The sequence below is a fragment of the Arachis ipaensis genome, chromosome B6 (genome assembly GCF_059453495.1).
Source record: "Arachis ipaensis isolate K30076 ecotype BB chromosome B6, ASM5945349v1, whole genome shotgun sequence".
Classification (NCBI taxonomy): domain Eukaryota; kingdom Viridiplantae; phylum Streptophyta; class Magnoliopsida; order Fabales; family Fabaceae; genus Arachis; species Arachis ipaensis.
Window position 1 is genome coordinate 114,860,119 of NC_142441.1, and position 10,229 is coordinate 114,870,347.

Sequence of the window (10,229 nt, forward strand, 5' to 3'; positions counted from 1 at the left end):
AGGGTAGTGCCGAAAAGTTTCGCAGAAAATGATCTTATCCTAATCCGAAATGTTATTGGAACAACTCGATCAGGAGAAGGAAAGTTGGCAGCAAACTGGAAAGGACCCTACCGAGTCGTGGAAGTACTTGGGAAGGGCTACTACAGACTGTCCGAACTCGATGGACGAGAGCTTCCCAGATCATGGCACGCCTGCAACCTAAGAAGGTACTACAGCTAAAAAAAGTAAAGATCTCACTACCGGATGCACTCTTTTTCCTGAAAAGGTTTTTTAATGAGGCACCAAGTTGAGACTCATACACTATCCGACTTAAAGGGATGAAAAATTCCCACATGTATATATTTGCACTTTCCTTTAATAAAATATATTTTAGATATTCTACAAGTTTTCAAGACGCATTAATCTGAAGCATTCATCGTCCGATTATAAAGCAACAGATCGGCATAAAGTGAAAAGCAACTTCACTGCACGATCACGATAAAGACAATCGTCCGATAAAGGTGAAAACGCGATTCACCTAAAAGACGATCTAAAGATAGCAACCACCTTCTACAAATCGGCAAAGATGAACACAGAATAATGTAAGAAGTTATCGAAAGTGATCCGAAAAAGAACCTGACGAGGTCTTATGGATTGCTAAATAATAACTTAAAGACTGGCCGACGTAAAGAAGTCGGACCAAGTCAACCCAAGTTACAAGTAAACCCTGGAAAGAGGTCTAGCCAACCCTATTAAAGAGGATTACTTTAACTTAGAAGGGCCCGACATAACAAAGTCAGCCCAAAATGAAAAAGTTATAGAAGTAATCCCGGAAAGAGATCTGATAAAGATCCAAGAAAGAGGATTACAAAATAACTTAGAAGAGACCGACATAACGAAGTCGGTTTCCTACAATGAACAAATTATAAAAGTAATCCCTGAAAGAGACCTGACAAAGGTCCAAGAAAGAGGATTACAAAAATAACTTAGAAGAGGACGACGTAAAGAAGTCGGCCTCCTACAAAACAAGTTATAAAAATCCCTGAAAGAGACCTGACAAAGGTCCAAGAAAGAGGATTACAAAAATAACTTAGAAGAGGACGACGTAAAGAAGTCGGCCTCCTACAAAACAAGTTATAAAAGTAATCCCTGAAAGAGACCTGACAAAGGTCCAAAAAAGAGGATTACAAAAATAACTTAGAAGAGGACGACGTAAAGAAGTCGGCCTCCTACAAAACAAGTTATAAAAGTAATCCCTGAAAGAGACCTGGCAAAGGTCCAAAAAAGAGGATTACAAAAATAACTTAGAAGAGAACGACGTAAAGAAGTCGGCCTCCTACAAAACAAGTTATAAAAGTAATCCCTGAAAGAGACCTGACAAAGGTCCAAAAAAGAGGATTACAAAAATAACTTAGAAGAGAACGACGTAAAGAAGTCGGCCTCCTACAAAAACCAAGTTATAAAAGTAGTCCTTAAAAAGAGATCTGGCAAAGATTCAAAAAAGAGGACTACAAAAATAACTGGAAAGAGGACTAACGTAAAGAAATCGGTTATGAAAGTGCTAAAGATACAAGCAAAAGCGAGAAAACCGAAAAACAAGTTGGACCCACACAACCACAACCTCAAAGGATCCAAGCTACAAACAATAAGTACAAAGCAATCCAAAGAGGCCGAGCCGCAAGATTTCAACACTCAAAAACCAGAAGAGATACCAAGTTAAATGCAAAAAAGCGTGATATAACCTACAAAAGTTAGAAAGCTTCAGAGGCCACCAAAATCTACCTCAAAAAGCTAGAAAGATACCTTTGTTTTCCAAAATAAAAGTTGCTAGGCAAGTGACTAGAAAGTGTCAATAGTTAACAAAACAATAAAGAGTTTAAAAGCCCACAAGCCGGACCAGCTACACAAATGTTCAGAGAGAAATCAGCAAACATCGGGAGCCTTCTTGGCAGCATCATTAGGGGGAGAAGGAGGGCGAGTCTGAATAGGCACAGCATCCACAGTTCCTTCCTCACGGTTCAGAATCTGGCAATCCGGATCGGCTACAATCGGAGGAGCTGAAGAAGTCGACACTTTGGCAGAGGACACAGGGGGAGGTTCAACATCATCATCCTTGTCATCAGGGACAATCTTGCCATCCCTGACAATGTTATCCAGGCTGAAGAGGGTAAGGTCGGCCTCGGGAGCAATAACCCGAACTTGTTTCTTCAGGTTTTCGTAAGCAGCAGTCACACTGCCAACGAGATGACCCTGAAGCTCAGAGTAATCTTCCCGGGCACTCTCCAGCTCCCCCCTCAAACGCATCACCTCCCTATAAGACGTAACGTAGCTATCCTTATGCATCAGTACCGTGTCCTCTGCCAGCCGCACAGAAGCTGCCAAAGCAAGAGAATTCGCCTTCTCGTTCTCCAAATCCTTCTCTAACTTGGCAACCTTTACCTCAAGCTCCTCTTTAAGGCCCTTCATCCGGTCGAACTCCTGCTTCGCCTCCTCCATAAACTCTTTGGTGGCATGGAGAGGAATATTCTGAGCAGTTCGGTACAAAGCAGCCCCCATATACGCCATTTTTATACTGTTTTGGGCCATAAATTCCAGATGGCGAAGGATAGACACATCGTCCATAGGAAGAGCACCGTAGGGACCGATTTGCTGATCCACGAATTCGATCACATTGAAGTCGGGAGCATCAAAGTTGAAAGGCTCAGCCGTTTTTTGTTTCTTATTGGAAGGAGCGCCAGAAGGAGCGCCAGAAGTTGGTGGAGGGTCAGCCAGACGAACTCAGGGAGTGGGGATCACCTTCCTCGCCCCAGGAGAACTCGGCATGGACGGCTTCACATGCACTTGGGAAGATCCCTCCCCGGCCGCCTTGGTCTAGATGTTTTTAGCAGCAGTCGCCTTCTGTGCTCTTTTAAAAGCCTTCATAGATTCATTATTCTTCATTGCCTCTGCAAATAAAACACAACAGTAAGAAATTAAGCTGCAAGTCGGAAAGGCATTTACAAGCAATATAAACAGATAATAAAGGGAAAATCAGGAACGCAAAATACCCAACTCGGTTTGAAGAAGAGAAGGATTGGTTAAAAATTTCTTTGTATCAAGATGGGGAGGTTGACCCCAGTGTTCTTCCAAGACGGTCACAAAAGCTTGCTCAGTTTCATCCAACATCTCCCACGTGTATCTGGACACTCTCACATCTTTTTGCCATTCCAAGGGAAAGGCGGGCTCATCATTTTCATCCAGAAAAAAGGGCCAAGCTCCTTCAACAGCTTGGACCTTGAAAAAGTAATTTTTAAAATCGCGAAACGATTTGTCAAACATGGAGAAGACCTTCTTCCCCTGGGAAGATCGAAAGGAGATCCAAGCTGCCTTCTTTTTTACTATTCCAGGCTTCGTCAAGACAAATAGATAGAAGAAGAGAGATTGCGAGGCAGGAATACCGAAACCATCACACAACAATTGAAAAATTTTCATGAAACCCCAGGAATTAGGGTGAAGTTGAGAGGGAGCAACATTACAGGACCATAACAGGTTGGTCTCAAATTCAGTAAAAGGGAGGGTGATACCCAGCTGACCAAAGAAGAAGTCATAAGCATAGAAATAAGGGCGATCTCTAACAACCCGAGTAGAGAAACAAACTCTCTCTTCAGAAGAGGGAGGGACAAGTTCATAATTCTTTTCATCACCTGCACTACTACAGACCCTATGAAACTGCCTAAGCTACGCACAAAACTCGGAATCAACCAAAGAGACACACATAAGAACCATTGAGTCCACCCAATCGGCCATGCCCTCAGGAACCTGGGAAGACATCTCTACAACGTTATTGCGAGAAGACATGAGACCAACTAATCCTACAATAAGAAAAGAAGAATGGATTACTAAAAAGCATCTCGGACAAAGGGTGAAACAACTCGACCAATATGATACAGAAGAACAAAAAGGAAAGGAAAACCCCAAGACTCAAACCAAAGTCCTGGGGCATCCTTTGGAGGCAGTAACAAAGCACCGTTTCAGGAAAAAACTACCGCTTACATTCCAGCATCTCTCAAACAAGAATAGAAGACCTCAAACAGTGAGCATTTTCATAGGAGAAAGACAAAACGCAAAAAGCACAGAAAGTCATCAAAACCACTATCTTCCTACAGTCTATCAGTAAAGAACAAGCATGCATCCCCAAACATCAAAGCACGACAAGTAGAAAGCGTCAAAGATACTTCCTTTTTTAGGATCAAACAAAATTATCACTCAAAGCTTCGAAACCAAAAGAACTAACAACAGGCAGAAGCCCTAAAAATAGCAAGCAACAGGAAAAGCGAAAAATCATGCAAAGAGGCAAAGAAACTACATAACACACCACGATCAGGCATAAGCAAAGGCAAAAAGATCCAAACTTTCTCCAACCAAAATCAAAACTTTCTCAAAATAAATGGCGTAAAGGAAGGAAGGAAGAAGAACCAAACCTGAAAAATGGGAGAAAAGCTGCAAAAGAAAGCAGAAAAACGGAAGGCGAAATCCAAAATCACCCCTCTTCCACGAAAACAGCAACAAAGCAAGCGTCGTAGGAAGGAGCTATGGACTCCAAGCCAGAAACAGAAAGCGAGAGAGTAAAGGGAGAAGTTACGAAGAAAGAGTGAAGAAGAGAAACCGTTTCCTGAGTGTAAAGTTCAAAAATAAAAAAGTTAAGGGAAACGGGGCAATTAATGCCAAATTAATTGGGGCATTAAACCCTCGCACGTTCCCCATAACAAGGCGCTAATACAAAAGCGCGCGCTTTTAGAGGAAAATGTTCTACATTCAAAAAGGTTCTACAAAAGAGGAAGTCGACAAAATACTCGAGTTCGGATTCACCCGAGAAGGATCGAAGTCCTAAAACCAAGACTCGACCTCCAAAAGAAAGACCGAGCTCGAGCAGGGGCACTGTTCATACCCTGGGTCGAGCTATCCGACCCGGGATGATCGGCAACAAAGCGAACGACCTCTTTAGGTCAGACTATCCGACCTCTTCCCAAAAGAACTCGGCCAAATCGACAGGAAAGCCCGAAAAATAGGCCCAACTCAAGGAATACAACCCAGATCCAAAGGCAGTCCAAGCCTATAGAGATAAGGGTGGTTCCATTGAAGATAAGCTGACCTCGCCAAAAGATAAGATAAGATAAGATAACTAACTTATCTTATCTAAAAATGTCACTCTACAACTACTATAAATACGCTGGAGCACCCAGGTATAACTCATACTCTAATTCTACAAAAAACCTACGTAATACCCGTGCTAACTTAAGCATCGGAGTCTCTTGCAGGTACCCCCCCACCCTCCGGTGACCAAAGATCAGCAGTGCAGCAAGTCCAACAAGTCAGACACAACAGCTCTGGCCGCCACCAGCCAGCCGGACACGCCATCTCCGACTAGTACAGAAGATCTCATCCGAGATTGACCTCCAGTTTCAGGTAACCCCCGGAACAATACCTATGATGCTCCATTCAGAAAACATGTCAGAAGGACACCTTCTGATCAATTGCTTGTATCTTTCCCAAGCTTCATAGAGGGATTCACCTTCCTTCTGTCTGAAAGTCTGAACCTCCACTCTTAGCTTACTCAATTTTTGAGGTGGAAAGAATTTGGCCAGAAAAGCACTGACCAGCTTTTCCCAAGAGTTCATGCTTTCCTTAGGTTGTGAATCCAACCATATCCTAGCTCTGTCTCTTACAGCAAAAGGGAAGAGCATAAGTCTGTAGACCTCAGGGTCAACCCCATTGGTCTTGACAGTGTCACAAATTTGCAAGAATTCAGCTAAGAACTGATGAGGATCTTCTAATAGAAGTCCATGAAACTTGCAATTCTGTTGCATTAGAGAAACTAATTGAGGCGTCAACTCAAAGTTGTTTGCTCCAATGGCAGGGATAGAGATGCTTCTCCCATAGAAGTCGGGAGTAGGTGCAGTAAAGTCACCAAGCACCTTCCCTGCATTGTTGGCATTGTTGTTGTTTTCGGCTGCCATGGCTTCTTCTTGTTTGAAAATTTCTGTTAGGTCCTCTCCAGAGACTTGTGCTTTAGCTTCTCTTAGCTTTCTCTTCAAGGTCCTTTCAGGTTCAGGATCAGCTTCAACAAGAATGCCTTTGTCCTTGCTCCTGCTCATATGAAAGAGAGAAGAAGAAAGTATGAAATCCTCTATGTCACAGTATATAGATTCCTTAAGATGTCAGAGGAAAAGAAGAATAGAAAGAGGAGGTAGAAAGGAGAGAATTCAAACTTATAGAGAGAGGGAGTCCGAATTGCACATTGAGGAAGAGTGCTAGTCCCTTAAATAGAAGAAGGAGAGAAAGGGGAAAAGAATTTTTTGAAATTAAATTTTGAAAGATTTTTAAATAATTAAAAGAAATTTTGAAAAAAATTGATTGATGATTTTCGAAAATTAAAATTGAGAAAGTGTTAAGTGATTTTGAAAAAGATTTTGAAATCAGAAACAAAAAAAAAAAGATATGATTGAAAATTATTTTGAAAAAGATGTGATTGAGAAGATATGATTGAAAATCAATTTAAAAGAAATTTTTAAAATTAAAGTTGATTACTTGACTAACAAGAAATTGAAAGACATGATTCTAGAATTTAAAATTTGATCATTTCTTAATAGGCAAGTAACAACTTGAAAATTTTGAATTAAATCATTAATTGTAGCAAGGATTTTCGAAAATACTAAAAAAATGGAAAGAATTTGATTTTGAAAAGATATGATTGAAAAGATATGATCTGAAAAAGATTTGATTTTGAAAAATTATGAAAATTTGAAAAAGATTTGAATTGAAAACAAAATCTTCCCTCATGTGCCATCCTGGCTTTAAACGCCCAGAATGGTATCCATTCTGGAGTTTAACGCCCAAAATATTACCCTTTTGGGCGTTTAACGCCCAGCCAGGTACCCTGGCTGGCGTTTAAATGCCAGTTTTCCTTCCTCACTGGGCATTTTGAATGCCCAACTTTTTCTGTGTAATTCCTCTGCTGCATGTTCTGAATCTTCAATTCTCTGTATTATTGACTTGAAAAGACATAATTTTGAAAATTTTTGAATTTTTAATGATGAGAAACAATAAAATGAAACTAATCATGAAAAATCAAGATCAAAACAAATAATGCATGCAAGACACCAAACTTATAAATTTTCATATTAGAGATACTAACAAATTGAGAATGCATATGAAAAACAACAAAACACACAAGACAAGAGAATTTAAAGATCAGAGCAAGGAAATCATCAAGAATAACTTGAAGATTAATGAAGAACATAATGCATATATTCGAAAATTGCAAGAAATTAAATAAAACATGCAGGACACCAAACTTAAAAATTGACACTGGACTCAAACAGGAAACATAGATTATTTTTGGTTTTATGATTTTATAAATTTTTTTTGTAATTTTTCAAAAATTAATTGGAAAAGAAAATAAAGATTTCAAAATTCTTAATAAGAATTCCAAGAATCATGCAATGTTAGTCTAAAGCTTCAGTCTAAAAAGATTAGACATGGCTAGCCAAGCTTCAGCAGGATATTACATACAACAGCCAAATTGATGAGAATCAATCAGCTTTTGTGATGATAAAAACATCATCTGAAACTCTAGAATTCATTCTTAAAAATTCTGAAGAATAAAAATAAAACAAAGTTACCTAATCTAAGCAACAAGATGAACCGTCAGTTGTCCAAACTCGAACAATCCCCGGCAATGACACCAAAAACTTGGTACACGGAATTGTGATCGCACACTTTTCACACAACTCCGTGCAGCTGACCAGCAAGTGCACTGGGTCTTCCAAGTAATAAACCTTATGTGAGTAAGGTTCGATCCCACGGAGATTGTCGGCTTGAAGCAAGCTATGGTCATCTTGTAAATCTCAGTCAGGCAGATTTAAATGGTTATGGAGAATTGATAATTAAAAGATGAATAAAACAGAAAATAAGATAGAGATACTTATGTGATTCATTGGTGAGAATTTCAGATAAGCGCATGAAGATGCTTTGTTCCTTCTGAATCTCTGCTTTCCTATTGCCTTCATTCAATCATTCATACTCCTTTCCATGGCAAGCTGTATGTTGGCTTTCACCGTTGTCAATGGCTACCTCCCGTCCTCTCAGTGAAAATGGTCCAAATGCGCTGTCACTGCACGGCTAATCATCTGTCGGTTCTCGATCATGTTGGAATAGGATCCATTGATCCTTTTACGTCTGTCACTACGCCCCAACACTCGCGAGTTTGAAGCTCGTCACAGTCATCCCTTCCCAGATCCTACTCGGAATACCACAGATAAGGTTTATACTTTTCAGATCTCAGGAATGGCTTCCAATAATTCTAGCCTATACCACGAAGGTTTTAATCTTAGATTAGAAACCCAAGAGATACACATTCAAGCTTGTTTGCATGTAGATCGGAATTGGTTGTCAGGCACGCGTTCATAGGTGAGAATGGTGATGAGTGTCACATAATCATCACATTCATCATGTTTTTGAGTGCGAATGAATATCTTAGAGAAGAAATAGGCTTGAGTTGAATAGAAAAACAATAGTACTTTGCATTAATTCATGAAGAACAGCAGAGCTCCACACCTTAATCTATGGTGTGTAGAAACTCCACCGTTGAAAATACATAAGAACAAAAGGTCTAGGCATGGCCGTGAGGCCAGCCTCCCAAAGAGGGTTCAATCATCAAAGCATGATTAAAAGATTGATTGAAAGATTCCAAGATGAAAATACAATAGCAAAAGGTCCTATTTATAGAGAACTAGTGACCTAGGGTTTACAGAAATAAGTAAATGATACAGAAATCCACTTCCGGGTCCACTTGGTGTGTGCTTGGGCTGAGAATTGAACCTTTCACATGTAGAGACTTTTCTTGGAGTTAAACGCCAGCTTGGGTGCTAGTTTGGGCGTTTAACTCCAGCTTTTATGCCAATTCTGGCGTTTTGACGCCAGAATTTTTATGCTGACTTGGAACGCCAGTTTGGGCCATCAAATCTCGGGAAAAGTATGAACTATTATATATTGCTGGAAAGTCCAGGATGTCTACTTTCCAACGCAATTGAGAGCACTCCAATTGGGCATCTGTAGCTCCAGAAAATTCACTTAGAGTGCAGGGAGGTCAGAATCTAACAGCATCTGCAGTCCTTTTTCAACCTCTGAATCAGATTTTTGCTCAGGTCCCTCAATTTCAGCCAGAAAATACCTGAAATCATAGAAAAACACACAAACTCATAGTAAAGTTCAGAAATGTGAATTTTTAATAAAAACTAATAAAAATATATTAAAAAGTAATTAAAACATACTGAAAACTACCTAAAAACAATGCCAAAAAGCGTATAAATTATCCGCTCATCAGTGGGAATGGTTTAAAGAGAGGTTACTGGTGTTGTGATGGCTAAAGGTATTCTATTGGTTGTTATTAAACTGATGGGGTTAGTGGGTGTTGTTAAACTGGTTTGGTCTCTGATTTTGGTTTTCCCACCCAAAGTTTGCGTGGTTTCTCCACCCAGGAGTAAAGGTGTTAGAGTAGGGGGTCATTCTGAGGTTGTCTTAAAGGATTGCCCATTTAATTCACTTGCTCTAGAGAGGATTGTCCATACTCCATTCCTTTACCTTCAGAAAATCCATTACTCATACCATAAGAATTCTCTTGAGAGCTTACTGCCGAGACTTGTATTCCTCCTAGGTGTTGAGTAATTGCATTCATTTGTTAGGACATAATCTTATTTTGAGCTAATAGAGTATCCAAAGCACCTAACTCCATGAAGATATTGATTGTTGGCCACCATCTTAATCAATTCTTGTGCTTCCTCAATGGTTTTCTTCATATATAAAGATCCTCCAGTTGAAGTGTCCAGTGCCATCCGTGAGGTGGGAGTGATCCCATCATAAAATATCTGAAGCTGGACCTAGTCAGCAAACATATCATCAGGGCACTTTCTGAGCATCTCTTTAAGCCTCTCCCAATCTTCATATAGGGATTCTCCTTCTTGCTATCTGAAGGTATGAATATCAGTTCTGAGCTTAGTAAGCCTCTGTGGTAGAAAAATTTGTTTAGAAACTTAGTGACCAAATCCTCCCATGTAGCTATGCTCTCCTTGCGCTGATTCTCTAACCACTGCTTAGCCCGATCCCTTACAGTAAAAGGAAAGAGCAACAAACGATAAACCTCAGCCGAGACACCATTTGTCTTGACCGTATCACAAATTTGCAGAAAGTTAGAAATAAACAAATTCGGATCC

The 10,229-nt window shown here is 40.0% G+C and overlaps 1 non-coding gene across 1 annotated transcript; it reads left to right on the plus strand.

The window, feature by feature from the left end:
• Positions 1-9,909: 9,909 nt before the first annotated feature.
• On the plus strand, positions 9,910-10,013 carry LOC148562384 (small nucleolar RNA R71). Its single transcript, XR_015887088.1, has one exon. It is a non-coding gene; the product is annotated as a small nucleolar RNA R71 (small nucleolar RNA).
• The last annotated feature ends 216 nt before the right edge of the window (positions 10,014-10,229 follow it).